A 16,930-nucleotide genomic window follows, 5' to 3' on the forward strand; every position below is an offset into this window, starting at 1 on the left:
ACTCCTTCTAGAGCACGTTGGGTGGCACGGGATACATGCGGACGTGCATTGTCCTGTTGGAAGAGCAAGTTCCCTTGCCGGTCTAGGAATGGTAGAACGATGGGTTCGATGACGGTTTGGATGTACCGTGCACTATTCAGTGTCCCCTCGACGATCACCAGTGGTGTACGGCCAGTGTAGGAGATCGCTCCCCACACCATGATGCCGGGTGTTGGCCCTGTGTGCCTCGGTCGTATGCAGTCCTGATTGTGGCGCTCACCTGCACGGCGCCAAACACGCATACGACCATCATTGGCACCAAGGCAGAAGCGACTCTCATCGCTGAAGACGACACGTCTCCATTCGTCCCTCCATTCACGCCTGTCGTGACACCACTGGAGGCGGGCTGCACGATGTTGGGGCGTGAGCGGAAGACGGCCTAACGGTGTGCGGGACCGTAGCCCAGCTTCATGGAGACGGTTGCGAATGGTCCTCGCCGATACCCCAGGAGCAACAGTGTCCCTAATTTGCTGGGAAGTGGCGGTGCGGTCCCCTACGGCACTGCGTAGGATCCTACGGTCTTGGCGTGCATCCGTGCGTCGCTGCGGTCCGGTCCCAGGTCGACGGGCACGTGCACCTTCCGCCGACCACTGGCGACAACATCGATGTACTGTGGAGACCTCACGCCCCACGTGTTGAGCAATTCGGCGGTACGTCCACCCGGCCTCCCGCATGCCCACTATACGCCCTCGCTCAAAGTCCGTCAACTGCACATACGGTTCACGTCCACGCTGTCGCGGCATGCTACCAGTGTTAAAGACTGCGATGGAGCTCCGTATGCCACGGCAAACTGGCTGACACTGACGGCGGCGGTGCACAAATGCTGCGCAGCTAGCGCCATTCGACGGCCAACACCGCGGTTCCTGGTGTGTCCGCTGTGCCGTGCGTGTGATCATTGCTTGTACAGCCCTCTCGCAGTGTCCGGAGCAAATATGGTGGGTCTGACACACCAGTGTCAATGTGTTCATTTTTCCATTTCCAGGAGTGTAGAAACACTGCCCAACACATCTGTGCAAAGCTTTACCAGATTTTCCCAGTGGTTTCCATTTCGCGACTGATCGGAAGTTACTTTCTGGACAACCCTCGTCTGTTTTAAATTGTGGAGGTTAAGAAGTGAGAAGCGACATCAGTTGTAAACAACTCGCAAACACACAGTCCGTTAAAGGCACAAGTGCAATTATTTCTTGTCGTGACTGAGGCCACTGTACTGAACAACATTACATCAGTATTTCAACAATGGAAAATCCAGGATGGAATGTAACAATATTGTGAAAGAGATGGTCGCTATTCAGCACATAGCAATGATGGCTGTTCAGCACATAGCAGTGATGCTAAGTCACAGATAGGCACAACAAAATGATTGTCAGAAAATGAGCGTGTGGTCTCAGTAGCCAGTATCTGCGGTCATGTGTGTGTGAGATGCGTTTGCGTGAGTGTGTGCGTGTATGTTCTATCTCCGACGAAGACCCTGTTGGCTGAAAACTCGTCTTCTGACAGTCTTTTTGTTGTGCCATCTGCGACACAGCATTTCCGCTATATGGTGAGTAGCAGCTATCCTTTTCATAGTACTACTACATCAGTATTTACTTCATTTGCAGACTATTAATTATAGCTATTAGGAGTAGTGTGTTTTTATGTTGGTTAGTACCTCCAAGTACGTGCGGCACGAACAGGCACTAATATCTATTTTCCCCTGGGGTGCAGATCTGGTATTGAAGTGTAGGCGCCAAACGGGATGTCTATATTGACAGGCGTACTCCACTTCGCGCCGCGGTTACGGCGTAGGCAATTATGTGGCGCTTGAGTGTTAGACGCAGACAAAAAACAACTAACCCACTGAGGTGCGTACATGTCAAGGTACCAATTATCACAATATCTGTACTTATACCCCTAACGCGCTGTATTAAGTTTTACACTACTGGCCAGTAAAATTGCTACACCAAGTAGAAATGCAGATGACAAACGGGTATTCATTCGACAAATATATTATACTAGGACTGACATGTGATTACATTTTCACGCAATTTGGGTGCATAGATCCTGAGAAATCAGTACCCAGAATAACCACCTCTGGCCGTAATAACGGCCTTCATACGCCTGGGCATTGAGTCAAACAGAGCTTGGATGGCGTGTACAGGTACAGCTGCACATGCAGCTTCAACACGATACCACAGTTCACCAAGAGTAGTGACTGGCGTATTGTGACGAGCCAGTTACTCGGCCACCATTGACCAGATGTTTTCAATTGGGGAGAGATCTGGAGAATGTGCTGGCCAGGGCAGCAGTAGAACATTTTCTGTATCCAGAAAGGCCCGTAAATGATCTGCAACATGCGGTCGTGCATTATCCTGCTGGAATGTAGGGTTTCGCAGGGATGGAATGAAGGGTAGAGCCACGGGTCGTAGCACATCTGAAACTTAACGTCCACTGTTCAAAGTGCCGTCAATGCGAACAAGAGGTGACCGAGACGTGTACCAATGGCACCCCATACCATCAAGCCGGGTGATACGCCAGTACGGCGATGACGAATACACGCTTCGAATGTGCGTTCACCACGATGTCGCCAAACACGGATGCGACGATCATGATGCTGTAAACAGAACCTGGATTCATCCGAAAAAAATGACGTTTTGCCATTCGAGCACCCAGGTTCGTCGTTGAGTACACCATCACAGGCGCTCTTGTCTGTGATGCAGCGTCAAGGGTAACCGCAGCCATGGTCTCCGAGCTGATAGTCCATGCTACTGCAAACGTCGTCGAACTGTTCGTGCAGATGGTTGTTGTCTTGCAAACGTCCCTATCTGTTGACTCAGCCATGCGGATAAGATGCCTGTCATCTCGACTGGTAGTATTACGAGGCCGTTGGGATCCAGCACGGCGTTCCGTATTACCCCCCTGAACCCACCAATTCCATATTCTGCTAACAGTCATTGGATCTCGACCAACGCGAACAGTAATGTCGCGATACGATAAACCGCAATCGCGATAGGCTACAATCCGACCTTTATCAAAGTCGGAAACGTGATCGTATGCATTTCTCCTCCTCACACGAGGCACCACAACAACGTTTCACCAGGCAACGCCGGTCAACTGCTGTTTGTGTATGAGAAATCGGTTGGAAACTTTCCTCATGTCAGCACGTTGTAGTCGTCGCCACCAGCGCCAACCATGTGTGAATGCTGTGAAAAGCTAATCATTTGCATATCACAGCATATTCTTCCTGCCGGTTAAATTTCGCGTCTGCAGCACGTCATCTTCGTGGTGTAGCAATTTTAATGGCCAGTAGGGTAATTTATTCGTGGCGCATTTAACTTTAAAAATATCGGACGCGGCAACTCGTCACCATAAACGTGATGGGATAGTCACAGCAGCGTTACCGCTGGTGGGTGTCACAGAACTGCTCGAACCGCGGCGCGAAGAGAGCACTGGGCAGGCAGTAAGCCCACGCTCGTGAGCGGGATCCTCAGTGCCGAGGGCGCTAATCCGCGTAGTAAACCTCCTCCATTACCAGCCAGTCGCGTGCGTAGCGGAAGGTCTGAATGGCGGCGTGCCAGGCAGGGAGATAATACCCGCGGAGAAGGGTCGGGGAGGGGAGCAGAGGGGGAGGGGGGCACCAGCGATCACACGAGGAGCGAGTTAAGTCGCGCCGCGGGCCGCAGGATTCCTTTCAGCGCTGGCGCCATCAATAACGGCCGACAGCACGCCATCTGTCAATAGCAGCACAACGGCGGCCCGTGAGGGGTAAGGAACGCGCCGTCATTGTCGCTGGGCAACGCGTGGTGCGTCCGCTTCCCACGGCGTGCGCGTATGCGGGTTGGAATAATCCGCCTGTTATACTGACTGACGGACAGTCTCGTGTTTACAGTTCTATTCAACGGGCACTGTCTGCATTTGAATTCATTTCCAGGTAAAACTGAAGCAGACGTCCGAAACCGGTTAAAAGAAATGTGTTACGTATTACATACAGGCGATAGGCACAATCATGTGAACACCTGTACTTACTTGGGAATGGTTATTATTAAGTTGTTGGACACTCATCTGCCTTAATACCGCTGCGATTCCTCTTGGAATATTGTCATATAATGACTGTATAGTCTCCAGTGAACTGAAGAAACTGTAAAAAGGTGGGAATTTGAGGAGATGGGACCTGGATAAACTGAAAGAACCAGCGGTTGTAGAGAGCTTCAGGGAGAGCATTAGGGAACGATTGACAAGAATGGGGGAAAGAAATACAGTAGAAGAAGAATGGGTACCTCTGAGGGATGAAGTAGAGAAGGCGGCAGAGGATCAAGTAGGTAAAAAGACAAGGACAAGTAGAAATCCTTGGGTAACAGAAGAAATATTGAATTTAATTGATGAAAGGAGAAAATATAAAAATGCAGTAAACGAAGCAGACAAAAAGGAATACAAACGTCTCAAAAATGAGATTGACAGGAAGTGCAAAATGGCTAAGCAGGGATGCATAGTGGACAAATGTAAGGATGTAGAGGCGCATATCACTAGGGGTAAGATAGATACTGCCTACAGGAAAATTAAAGAGACCTTCGGAGAAAAAAGAACCACTTGCATGAATATCAAGAGCTCAGATGGAAGCCCAGTTCTAAGCAAAGAAGGGAAAGCAGAAAGGTGTCTCCAGTGAAATGTTATACCACTCTTCAATCAGAACCTCTCCTAACTCATGTAACGACGAGGGAGGCGGAATCTTTTCCGGAGTGTGTGCTCGAATACCGCCCAAAAGGGTTCGATAATGTTCAAGTCTGAGGACTGTTCTGGCCAGGGAAGACACTTCCAGTTGCATGCTCCTTATACCAAGATTGTACTGTCCTGGCTGTGTGAATGGGTGCATTATCGTCGTGAAATATGTCATCATTGTTGGGGAACAACACAATCATGGGGCGCACCTGATCACCTAAAATGTCCACATAACCGTTAACTGCAACACGGCCTTTGAGAGTAATGATGGGACCAGCAGAATACTTGATATGGCTGCCCACACTTCCACCTCCATGCTTAACCTTGGAATATAGCAATCAGGATTGTAGGCTTCTTTTGGCGTTCTCCAGATGTAAACCCAGCCCGATGTTGGAAATAACGAAAATGTTCACTCGTCCGACCATATGTCGTGTTTCCACTAATCAGCCGTTCAGGATTTATGCTCCTGACTTCATGTTTTACGCTTCTTTGTGTTGGCTGTCGTCACTAATGGTTTCGGTGTAGCAGCTTGTCCATGAATATTCGCTTTGTGACGTTCTCGGCGGACAGTGTCGATAGATACGGCGGTCTCTAAGATGGGCTATTGAGCTCTGCAGCCGGCCGTAGTGGCCGAGCGGTTCTAGGCGCTTCAGTCTGGAGCCGCGTGACCGCTACGGTCGCAGGTTCGAATCCTGCCTCGGGCATCGATGGGTGTGATGTGCTTAGGTTAATTAAGTAGTTCTAAGTTCTAGGGGACTGATGACCTCAGATGTTAAGTCCCATAGTGCTCAGAGCCATTTGAAACATTTTGAGCTCTGCAGTCACTTTAACCGCCGCAGTTTTGTGTTGTTTTGACACAATTCGTGTTAGCATACGACGGTCTCAGTCATTTAGTTTTGATTTGCGCCCACTATTACGTTTGCACGATGATGTCTTTCCATGTTTTGTGTAGGCCGTCATGACTGTTGAAGCAGTTGCTCTTGAAACATTGAATGAGTTGGCTGTCTTGGGTACTGATGCTCCAGCTAATCGGCCCCCCACAATCTGCCCTCTTTGGAATTCTCTTAGGTCTTTCATTGCACGTCGACCTCGGCCTCTGAACGCAAATACGAAGTGTGCACTATTCGTAAACAACCTGCACTGATATAGTCCGTACTGAACACGCACAGTCCAGCGCCACACATCGTGCCTTACTTGCGTTGTTGACCGTCGAAGACAACCATTCTATTACTACCACTATTCACATTATTTTGGCTATCCCCTGTATATGACACTTAAATGTAAACGGTACCGGGTGATTCAAAAGGAAAGAACAGATTTCATTGCATAGACGAATTATAAAACTTAGAAACACATTGCTCATACCACTGGCTAGAGGAAGATTTTTTTTGTAGCGACATGGTGTAATAGTAGTAGTAGTAGTAGTAATAGTAGCAGAATGGTATTCTGCCTTACGACAGGTCTTGTCATGGCTTAGGCCTCTTCCACTTTTGTCTGTCCATAGCCAGTCTTTTCATTTCTGAATATTTTCCTCCTTTGATATTGTCCAGCATTTGATATCTTCTTTTTCCTCTTCCCCTTTTTCCCTCCTCCCCCATTCCTTCTATTCCGTCCTTCAATAAACAGTCCCTCCTCAAACAATGTCCAATCCAGTTCCGTTTTCTCTTTATGCTGACTTTCAGCATGTTTCTTTCTTCTCCAACTGTTCTTAATACTTCTTCATTCCTTACTCGGCCTTCCCATATCACATTTTCCATTCTTCTCCATATCCGCATCTCTAATGCCTCCAGTCTTCTTTCGTCTTCCTTTCTCAATGTCCAGGCCTCCGCATCATATAGTGCAACGCTCCAGATGTAACATTTGGCAAGTCTTCTCCTCAGATCTTTGTTTAGTGGTCCACAAAGTAATTTCTGTTTCCTCTTGAATCCTTCTTTTGCCATTGCAATTCTTTTCCTAATTTCTGTCGAGGAATACATATCATACATTATTACACTTCCCAAGTAACTGAAGTTATTCACTTGCTCTATTTCCTCTCCCCCTATTTTCATACCTCCAATTACCATGCTTTTCGTTTTCTTCTTGTTAATCTTCATTCCATATTCTTCTAATTTTGTGTTTAAATCATCTAACATTTGTTCCATCTCTCTTGCATTCTGCCATCACAACCATGTCGTCTGCAAATCTTGTACGCTCCACTCTCCGACCCCCTATACAAACTCCTCTCCTCTCCTTCACTAATAATTTCCTCCAGATATATATTGAACAGTGTTGGTGATAAACAACAACCTCGTCTTACAACTTTTCCCAGTTCGGTTTCTTCACTCATCACACCTCCTATTCTTACTCTTGCTCTCTGCTTCAAATATAAATTTCTATCGCTCCAGTCAACTCAATGTTTCCTTAGGATTTCCACCAGTTTGTCCCAATTTGACACAGTCAAAAGCCTGATCAAAATCAATGAACACAACATACACCTTCCTTTTCTTCTCCAGGTACCTCTCCCCCATCACTCACTGTAGCCCAATGGCATCTCTAGTTCCCACTCCTCCCTTTGTGGCGACTACATCACAAAAGAAATCATTTTGTGTTGGAATTTGCTCGAAGTCAATCTATTGTTCAAGTGCAACGTGCATTCCGCCGTCAGTTTAGCAAGAAACGCCTCTGCACACTCAGATTTCTGACAAGCATACAAAATTCTTAGACGTTGAGTGCACATGCAAAGGGAAGAGCACTGGTCGGCCACGCACGGCTGATGAAAGTGCGGAGCGTATCCGAGATGCGTTCACATGGAGCCCTCGGAAGACCACAAGACGGACAGGCCAGGAACTTCAACTTCCTCAAACAACGGTGCGGCGTGTTCTGAAACGACGCCTGCATCTGAAGCCTTACTAATTGCAGTTACTGCAGTAATTGCGTCCCGGCGACCATAACAGGAGGTTCGAATTTTGTATTTGAACTGTCCAGGAAATGGCAGAGGACATTTTTTTCCCGAACTATTCATCTTTTCGGACGAATCGACGTTTCATCTATCGGGGAAAGTAAACCGCCATAATTTAAGGACGACGAACATGAAAGAGACTCTCCAAAACTGAATGCGTCACGTGCCGTTTCTGTTCACGAAGTTTATGAACCTTTCTTTTTTGCAGAGGAAACTGTGACAGGAATGTCATGCCTGGACACGCTGCGAAATTACTTATTTTCTCAACTACACGAAGATTCTAATGATTTCATTTTTATGGATGACAGCGCTCTGCCTCACCATCACGTTGACATGTGCCATTACCTTAACAACACCATCCCACTACGTTTGATTGGAAAAAGTGGACATCAAGATCTTGTTCATTGATTTTCGCCACTGAGGTCACCAGATCCACATCTCAGGATTTTTTTCTGTGGGGCTACATAAAAGAGAGTCTTTGTCCCACCTAAGGCAGCTACTTTTCAAGAGCTGAGAAATCGAACTGTTGAAGCTGACGATTCAATAAACAGGGACCTGTTGATTCCACATTCCTGACCGATACCACATACATTTATTAAATAACTTCCTTAGATATTCACTCAGAATGCTCGGGTCATATCTGGCGAACTTTATTGGTGCACTTACAGACCCTCATAATTCCCCAGTTTTCATTTGTGTAGCCTCCTTCCGTGCCTTCTTTCGTAATTAATTTCTCTGCCCTTTCACCCTCCTAGTTCTCCCCTATCTCCTCCCACTTCATTTCTTTGTACTCTGTCCTTTCTTCTGTTAGCAGGTCTTTTAAAATACTTCTCCCACTCTACCACACTCATAATCGCCAGGTTTGCTTTTTCCTTTACTTCTTTCCTCAGTCTTGCAACAACTGTCCACTCTGCCGCCACTTTTGTGACCCCCATGTAGCGATCGACTTCCTCGCGTTTATCCTCCCAGATTTCATATTCCTGTAGCAGATGTTCTTTTTTACTTCTGTAGTCTAACATACAAGGCTCTATCATGTTTGTCCGTTGCCCCAACGAATTATTATAAGACATCTTTTTTAGCTTTACTTTTTCTTCAGTGCTTTGAGTCCACCATTGTGGGGGGCTGCTTTCTTTCTTAGCTGACCCAGTGCTTCAAATACTACTTCATGTGTGCATTTTCTAATTCCTTGGTACGTATGCTCCACCGTTCCTTCTTCTAAATGTCTCTGTTTGACAACCATAATTTATAAAGAAATTGTACAGAGTCTTCTTTTAAGCTATCTAAGTTTTATTTCATAGTATCCATTGTCCTCGTGGGAATATCTAACCTCTTTAATTCGTTATTGGCCCTTGGATGTCACTATCATCTTTGCACCTAACAGGAAGTGATCTGAGCCACATTCTGCAGACTCTCTAACATCCTTAGTTCTTATGTTGGAATTTTTGTTTTGAATAATATAGACTATTATTGACCTAACATTTCTGGAAGAACTCTCCCATTTGTATTTGTGGATCTGCTTGTGACGAAAGAAACTATTTAAAATCTCCACGGAAACTGTCTGAAACATATCCACTAACTTTTCCCCATTGTCATTTAATGTCATCTCCATGTCTTCCCACTAAACCACTCTCGGTGGCCATCCTCAACTTTTCCATTAAAATTATTGCTTTGCGTGAGCTCTAACACACTTGTTAATTTTCCATGAAACTCATCTTTGACTTTGCTGTCAGTGCTGTTTGTGCTGCATAAGCTCATGTAACTTCATGGCCATATTTTGAGATATCTACGGTAATTGCTCCGATGGTTAAGTCGGCAATCGACTGTGCCCGAAGCGTCTTTCGCGCCAAGTTCAGAAATTTATGGGAGTGCCATTTATCTGGCCGATTATTCAGGTTAGCGACAGTGAAATAAATGACTCCAGATTTGCTGAAGATCTTAATGACTCGAGCGGACAATTCATCGTTGCATTGCCCAGCAGCTCAGTAAAAAATAAACAAATAAATAAATAAAAGGCAGGTTGTTCAACAAGTTATCGCATCTCCTTAACAGTATTATCTGAAATTAACATGTAAGTGTTATGTAAACGATATACTACCCTGGCCGGCCTTGGTGATTATATCTCCAAGATCTCTCAGAATTGCAAAACAATGAAACGCTGTGTCTACTCGTAGCAGCTGTCTTGCTTCTTAAAAGGGGTATGAATGACCCGTCAAAAGTTCGTGTGATTTTTTCATTGTCTTTGCCCTCTCTACATGTTCAAGATGGGCTATTGGTGAGCATTTATAGTTTCTTCCATTTGCTCACATGTAGCAAAGGCACATTCAGCAACCGCAAATTGCCGTTGCAACCACACATTTTTTGCACAATAGCCACAAGATATTAGGAAAATGTTTTACGAAACAACGCCAGTTCACCAAAACAATAATGCAGACGTGCTGACCAAAATCGAAAACTATAGATACAAGGTACATTTAAGACTTATCGCTCATTGTTTATGCAGGATGCGGCAGAAACAATGACCTGCTTTACGTTGCGTGGCATTGTTGAACGAGGCCATTAGCTGACAAAAGTGGCGTCCGCGAATCTTCGGCAAGCTCTGCTGTCCGAGTTTCTCCGTGTCTGTATTTCTCCTGCGTTTGTAGTAAGTACCCTCTCCCACGCATTTCAAGCTATACACACTTCGTGGTGTAATGAATACATCAAAATGACAATAAAATATTAAATAAAGTTCTGAAATAGTTTTTTTAACCGAATTGTGATGCATAATGTCATTTGTGGTAGGCATTACATCATGGGGCAGTTCAGGATTTTGGCGTGTTGTGTTTGCCTTCATACCGACTGATGTTGCTTTGTACATCCCCTCCACACTGCTCTGGGGGTTCCTGAACCAATGTAGGTACGGCGCCTGCTTCGGAGACAGAAAGGCCAACCATTCCACCTGCAGAAAGTACAGGAGCTGACGCCTGTAGACTACACTAGACGTCGGAATTTCTGTCAGTGGTTACTCGAGCGCCATGCTGCAGATCCAATGTTCGGTCGTAGAGTACTCTTTACGGACGAGAGCCTGTTTACCCGTGCGGGTATCGTGAACGCTCGTAACATGCCCATGTGAGAATCCTCGCATAACTACAGCACGAGGACATCAACATCAATTTACGGTGAACATTTGGGGTGATACAGTGGACAAACAGTTACTCGGACCGCATGTTATTCCACAGCGCCTGACTGGCAAGAATCGACAGTTTTTGGAACACGAATTGGGAGGTCTGCTTAATGAAGTCCCACTCGCTACACTAAACAACTTAATCTCTAGGCACGACGGTTCCCCAGCACATTTCAGTCGGGAGGCAAGAGATTGTCTCACTGTTGCATATCCCAATATGTGGATAGGACGTGTAGGACCAGTTGCTTGGCCCACCGGATCTTAACCCCAGGACACTTCTGGGGCCGTCTCAAGAAGCTCGTGTATCACAACTACAGCACGAATTGAAAACGGCTGAGCAACTGTGCAGAATCAGGAGTACGTTCAGAGAGCGGTAAACTTCGTGCACGTCGCTATCTTCATCTACATGGACATCATTTTTCATCATGTTCTGGGGTAGAAGTAGATCACGTGGATGGTACTTTTTGAGAAGAATTAATTTTGATTGTTTGTGTTGCACCTGTGACCCCCTACTCTGCTGCACAATCCTGAAATAAAGCAGTTTCGGACAAACCATTATTTAACAATTTACGCTAATTTTGATGTATACGTTACACCCACGAAGTGTGTACAGTTACTTTTGATTCATCCTGTATAAAAAATTTTTTAATGTGGGTTGCTGCAGTAAATATTTTACTCGTGAAGTACGACTTGGATCCCTGTACACAGAAGGCGACTGTGATCTGTATATTGCTCTTCTACCTGTTGGCTGTTGCCCTGCTTCCTCCTCTAATATACGGGGCGATTCACGAAGATATTCAAATATTTTAGTATGTTACTCTACAAGTAAAACTAAAGAAAAAGTTCATATAAACATTGGTCCGCAAAATAAATAAAAAATTTTGCCTGAAATTTAGCAACTTCGCTAATATGAAGCCATCGCGAAACTGTACGAGGTTAAAGTGAAGCACGATTTCCATTTATTTTGTTGTTATTGATCTGGTGAATCTAATAAAACATGTTTCAGACTTTATCTGCAGTAGCTTTCCAGAACATCCAGAGAAGCATAGACGTAATTTCGTAAAATTTTTAATTTACTGACTACTTGGCCCAATTTGTTTTTTAAATTCTAGACAATTGCACAAGGTTTTCAACGGAAGTTGTAGAGAATTTAATTTTGAAAAAATGATGGTAATAACGTTAACTGAAACTGTATGAATGTGTCAGATAATCCGTTTTGATTAATACCATAGCACACGTGAATTCATGTTAAACCGGAAAAAACAGAGCTCAGTGTTTAGGAAGTTGTACAGTGTACATACAGTTTCGCAATACATTCTCAATAAATGTTAGGAAACGACTATAACAACTCACTAATGGTTGCCAACAATGACGTAAAGGTTTCTACATTCTTAATGGAAAGTAAACAAATTTACTTGTATACTTTGCTTCTCTGGATGTTCTGGAAAACTACTGCGGATACACGTCTGGGACATGTTTTATTAGATTCACCAGACCAATAACAATAACATAAATGGAAATCGTGCTTTACTTAAACCTCGTATAGTTTTGCGATGGTTTCGTATGAGCGAAGTTGCTAAATTTCAGGCAAAATCTTTTACTAGCCGTAACTCCGTAACCAAACATTTGCGGACCTATGTCTATATGAATTTTTTCATTAGTTTTACTTGTAGAGTAACATACTAAAATATTTGCAACGGACCTAAATCCTCGATTTCTCGTAAATATTAGACTGCTGACTTGACTATTTCACCGACACGGAAACGTGGAGTCATAAGCCCGGCCACAGTGTTGTACTAATTACCTTAAAATGTTCCCCGATTTGTATCCCAAAGTTCGTCGACGTACATTTCTGTCGAGTTTTCAGAACTGCACAATCTGAATGTCAATAACCAATCTACACGAACAAGAAAGAATTAAATACTTTCTTTTTGCCTACTAGGCTTACTTGTTAGTGAGACAGATTTGCTGTGAAATCGGACTGATACAGCAGCATATATGTATGTATAGGTTTCCTAAACGGAATTGTATACTTCTAACAATAAATGCCGCTTGCGTTTAGTGTTCCAGCTCATGTGCAAATGAGTTATTTCACTACATTTGCGCCATTTCGGTTGGAAATGCAATGTCGTTGACAGGCTAACGCGTGTGCAGTGCTGCACATTTCAGCATGTATGGCTGCCTCATACATAAGTGTTTGCGGCAGAAAATTATGCAAGATTCTTGAAATGTAGAAGAAACTGCGAAAAATTCCAAGTGTAGAATAGCGCAGGTCCGGCCCGTAGCATCACGTTCCGCCATTCCCCAACAGATGTCGCAGCACGCAGCGGCAGCTACGGGACGCTTTATCTGTTGGCAAGGCAATGTTCCCTCGTTCTCCTGTTAGCCGTGATCGTCTAGTGGTTAGGACATTGCGTTGTGGCCGCAATAACCCAGGTTCGAATCCTGGTCACGGCAGTGGTAAAACACTGTCACGGTAGAGGACATTTTTAATATTCTGCTGCGAATAGTCCTCCCGTGGAAATGCTGTGTTCTCTCATGATCTCGAACTCGACGTATTACACGTAATCTATATACAAGACGTCGATGCGTTTGACTTGTTGCAGTCCCCATAATCGTTTATCTTTTTACGTACAACAAATATATCGTGCAGAACCCCAAATAGAGAAATATCTAGGTGAATTTCGGAATAGCTGATAATGCAGCTAACAAATCTGGAATCTAAAATCTATTCTGTGAATGAGACAGCTGAGGAATAGATATACAACAGTTACATTTGTAGATTCCAAGGCAGTGTATGATTCCAATGGCAGAAAATCCCTCATAAATAATATGAAAAAAGTTCGCTTTAGATCCAAAACATTAGATTAACTATTTGTTAATGTGTCTTAGATAACGTCAGCTTCTCTGGAAAATTCTCTGAAAACTTTGCCATAATAACAGGAGTCAGATAGGGAGATGAATTGCTTCCTTCGGTTACCCAGCTGCGCCCTGAAAGACCTAGAGAGAGAAGAAATTCCACAAGAAAGGCATCGAAGTGGAATACAAAAAAAGATAACATCTATGTGGACTTTCGCAAATGACATTGTCTTGATAACAGACACGCCAGAAAGTGCCAAAATCCAGAAAGGAAACCTAAATGTGCAAGCGGGAAAAATTAGTTCACAAATTTTTCCCAAAAACGTTAACATTTGTCCACAGAGATTACTCGTAAATGAAAACAAAATCCAGAAATCAATCTCATACAGATATTTAGGTGAGTGGCTAAGCATAAATAACAATGACAATTAGAGTCTAGGGATAAGAACAAATAAGACGAACATTGCGTTTCAGAACACCAGAACTGTACACTAGATGAAAGCTTTATCGCGGGAGACCAAAAATAAAGACGAGACTTGAGGCTCTGTAAAGCGTCGAAACACTAAAACCAGTTCGGAAAGATGGCACGAACAAAATTATGAGAATAGCCCCAAGGATACCACAAACAGACAGAAAACGCCACGACCTAACAAAGAAATCTATGAAGATGTAGTGAACATAACAGACACAAAGCGCAAAAGAAGAATATCGTTCTTCGGCGTTCGCTTGGCTACAATGGATGATGATAGACTCACGAATCGAATTAGCTGAAGGGACAACCAGAGTGATTTACACAGACAAAAAAAAAAAAATGGTTCAAATGGCTCTGAGCCCTATGGGACATCTGAGGTCATTAGTGTAGTGTTGGCTGAAGAGCCAACACCGTGTTACTAGAGGAGGCCGAAATGCACGCGTTTTAGCTCACGCAGGCTGGCGTGAGGAGGAAAGACTATACTGACGTGAGGTCTGGAACATGACAAGGAATGAGAATTCAGAACGCGGACGTAATTGGTTTGATACTTAACTTTAATCCATTAATGATGAACGTCATTCTTGACTGTACTGAGTCACAATATTATCTGTTCAGAAGACATAGTAACTGAATATGGCGCCTTGCTAGGTCGTAGCAAATGACGTAGCTGAAGGCTATGCTAAACTGTCGTCTCGGCAAATGAGAGCGTATGTGGACAGTGAACCATCACTGGCAAAGTCGGCTGTACAACTGGGGCGAGTGCTAGGGAGTCTCTCTAGACCAGACCTGCCGTGTGGCGGCGCTCGGTCTGCAACCACTGATAGTGGCGACACGCGGGTCCGACGTATACTAACGGACCGCGGCCGATTTAAAGGCTACCACCTAGCAAGTGTGGTGTCTGGCGGTGACACCACAATTAGTCCCCTTGAACTTAGAACTAGTTACACCTAACTAATCTAAGGACATCACACACATCCATGCCCGAGGCAGGATTCGAAATTGCGACCGTAGCGGTCGCACGGTCCCAGACTGTAGCGCCTAGAACCGCTAGACCACACCGGCCGACTTACACAGATACAAAATGACATCAAAGACGCAAACATTGTAAAGGGCAGACCTAACTGGAACTTATTTAGTACCAAAAATTCAGAAAGAGGTGTTCTGTGACGAACAAGCGAGAAAAAGTAAACGGCCGCATAACATCCAATAGCTGCGGAAGCTGACATCAGAACGTTTGAAAGGGATGTGGGCGAATAGGAAGAAGAATTCATGCAGCAGGAACTGAAATATTGATTTAACTTGTTATGCAAAAGGGCTTTCCAATAAATATATAAAGTAACATTTCAGCAGATAAAATAGGTCGGCTAGTTTCTGTAAATAAAACATAAGATAGGTAAATTTAACTTTTTTTTTTTTTTTACTTCGCAATTAACAAACCTTTTGAGTTGTGGCAACGCTTCGGCCCGTAAAAGAACACCTTATCAGCAGCATAACCTGCGCTGCTGTATAAAGAAAATTAAAAATGCATTTTGCCTACTTTGCCATTTTACGATTTCTTTTGATTCAACAAACATTACTCTCAGTAGTAGCTTTGGTTTACGCTAAACACCAACAAATAACGAATCACTTGTTATAACTGACTAAAATTGCCGACTAACGCAAACAGATGCACTATCGCGGTACGTGAAATTTTTACTCAATCATATACCCATGTTGACGCACAAACAGGCAGACCGCTCGCATCGCACACCGTAGCTAGCAGAAACCTTGGCTTCGTCCATTAACGACTTGGTGTGCCATCACAGAAAGAAGTGAGGTTCGCTTAGCTGTTAATTGAACTGGAATGAACACACAAAGATGGTAGCGAACGGACAGTTGTAAGCATGTTACATCCCTTAAACCTTACGTCAGCAGCGTGGAATATCAAATGCCTCATAGTTTATTTTATTAATCGAGAGTACGGAACCATATTCAGTCAGAGCAGAAAAGAATTTCATATAGCAGCTTTTTTCCTCCTACCGGGTACTTCGTAATGCTTAAAGTTTATTGTAAACGTAGTTCCCCGATCTACTTACAGCTGAGGAAAACAAAGATTTCCGTAGCTGCAAATTATTGCTAGAATTTTATCATATTGGCGCAGAGGGCAATGAACATCAAAGCTACTGGACAATGTCCTTGACGATATTAATGACAATTCTCGCCACTGCGTAATTATGTGAAGCGATTCGCAGTGCCATCTCTGTATCGTTACGAATGGAACAGACGGTCGAGGAACAAACAGCAAATTCGGCTCGTAACGACGCCTGTTAACTTGCACGCTGTCACCAATCCGGAAATTAATGTTTTAATCAGAAATCTTCCAGCAGACCGCAGCCGGCACCACCGCGATTTTAATTTCCTGTCCCCGCCAATCGCGGCCGGAATTCGAAAACACAGCGCGGCAATTCAAACACCTGCTGCGTTATCTCCCACCGGCAATCGACAAACAACTGTCACAGTCGATGTGACACATATCGATAGAGCTGAGGATTTAATGCTAGCTCGTACCTATAGAGGGATAACACGGTCAACGGTACATTCGCGGGGTTGCATGCAGAATACACACTGTTCTAGGTAGCAGAGGTTGTTCTTTTTAAATTTGTGGCGTCTTACTTACCGTGTTCAGACTGCCTGAACTTACATACTTGTAAGATTTTAAGGTCAGTGCTCGGAAAACACTTTCCTAAAGAGGTACGATGCTGAACATGTGAAGATTTTGGAGTCTGGT

General features: G+C 44.3%; 1 protein-coding gene and 1 non-coding gene across 2 annotated transcripts in view; one reads left to right on the top strand and one right to left on the bottom strand.

Moving 5' to 3' along the window:
- LOC126237477 (solute carrier organic anion transporter family member 4A1) overlaps positions 1-16,930 on the bottom strand; it is a 1,087,525-nt gene that overhangs the window by 258,122 nt on the left and 812,473 nt on the right. The gene's annotated exons all lie outside the window — the stretch shown is intronic.
- On the top strand, positions 13,218-13,289 carry Trnah-gug (transfer RNA histidin (anticodon GUG)). Its single transcript has one exon. It is a non-coding gene; the product is annotated as a tRNA-His (tRNA).

The sequence above is a fragment of the Schistocerca nitens genome, chromosome 2 (assembly GCF_023898315.1).
Source record: "Schistocerca nitens isolate TAMUIC-IGC-003100 chromosome 2, iqSchNite1.1, whole genome shotgun sequence".
NCBI lineage: Eukaryota > Metazoa > Arthropoda > Insecta > Orthoptera > Acrididae > Schistocerca > Schistocerca nitens.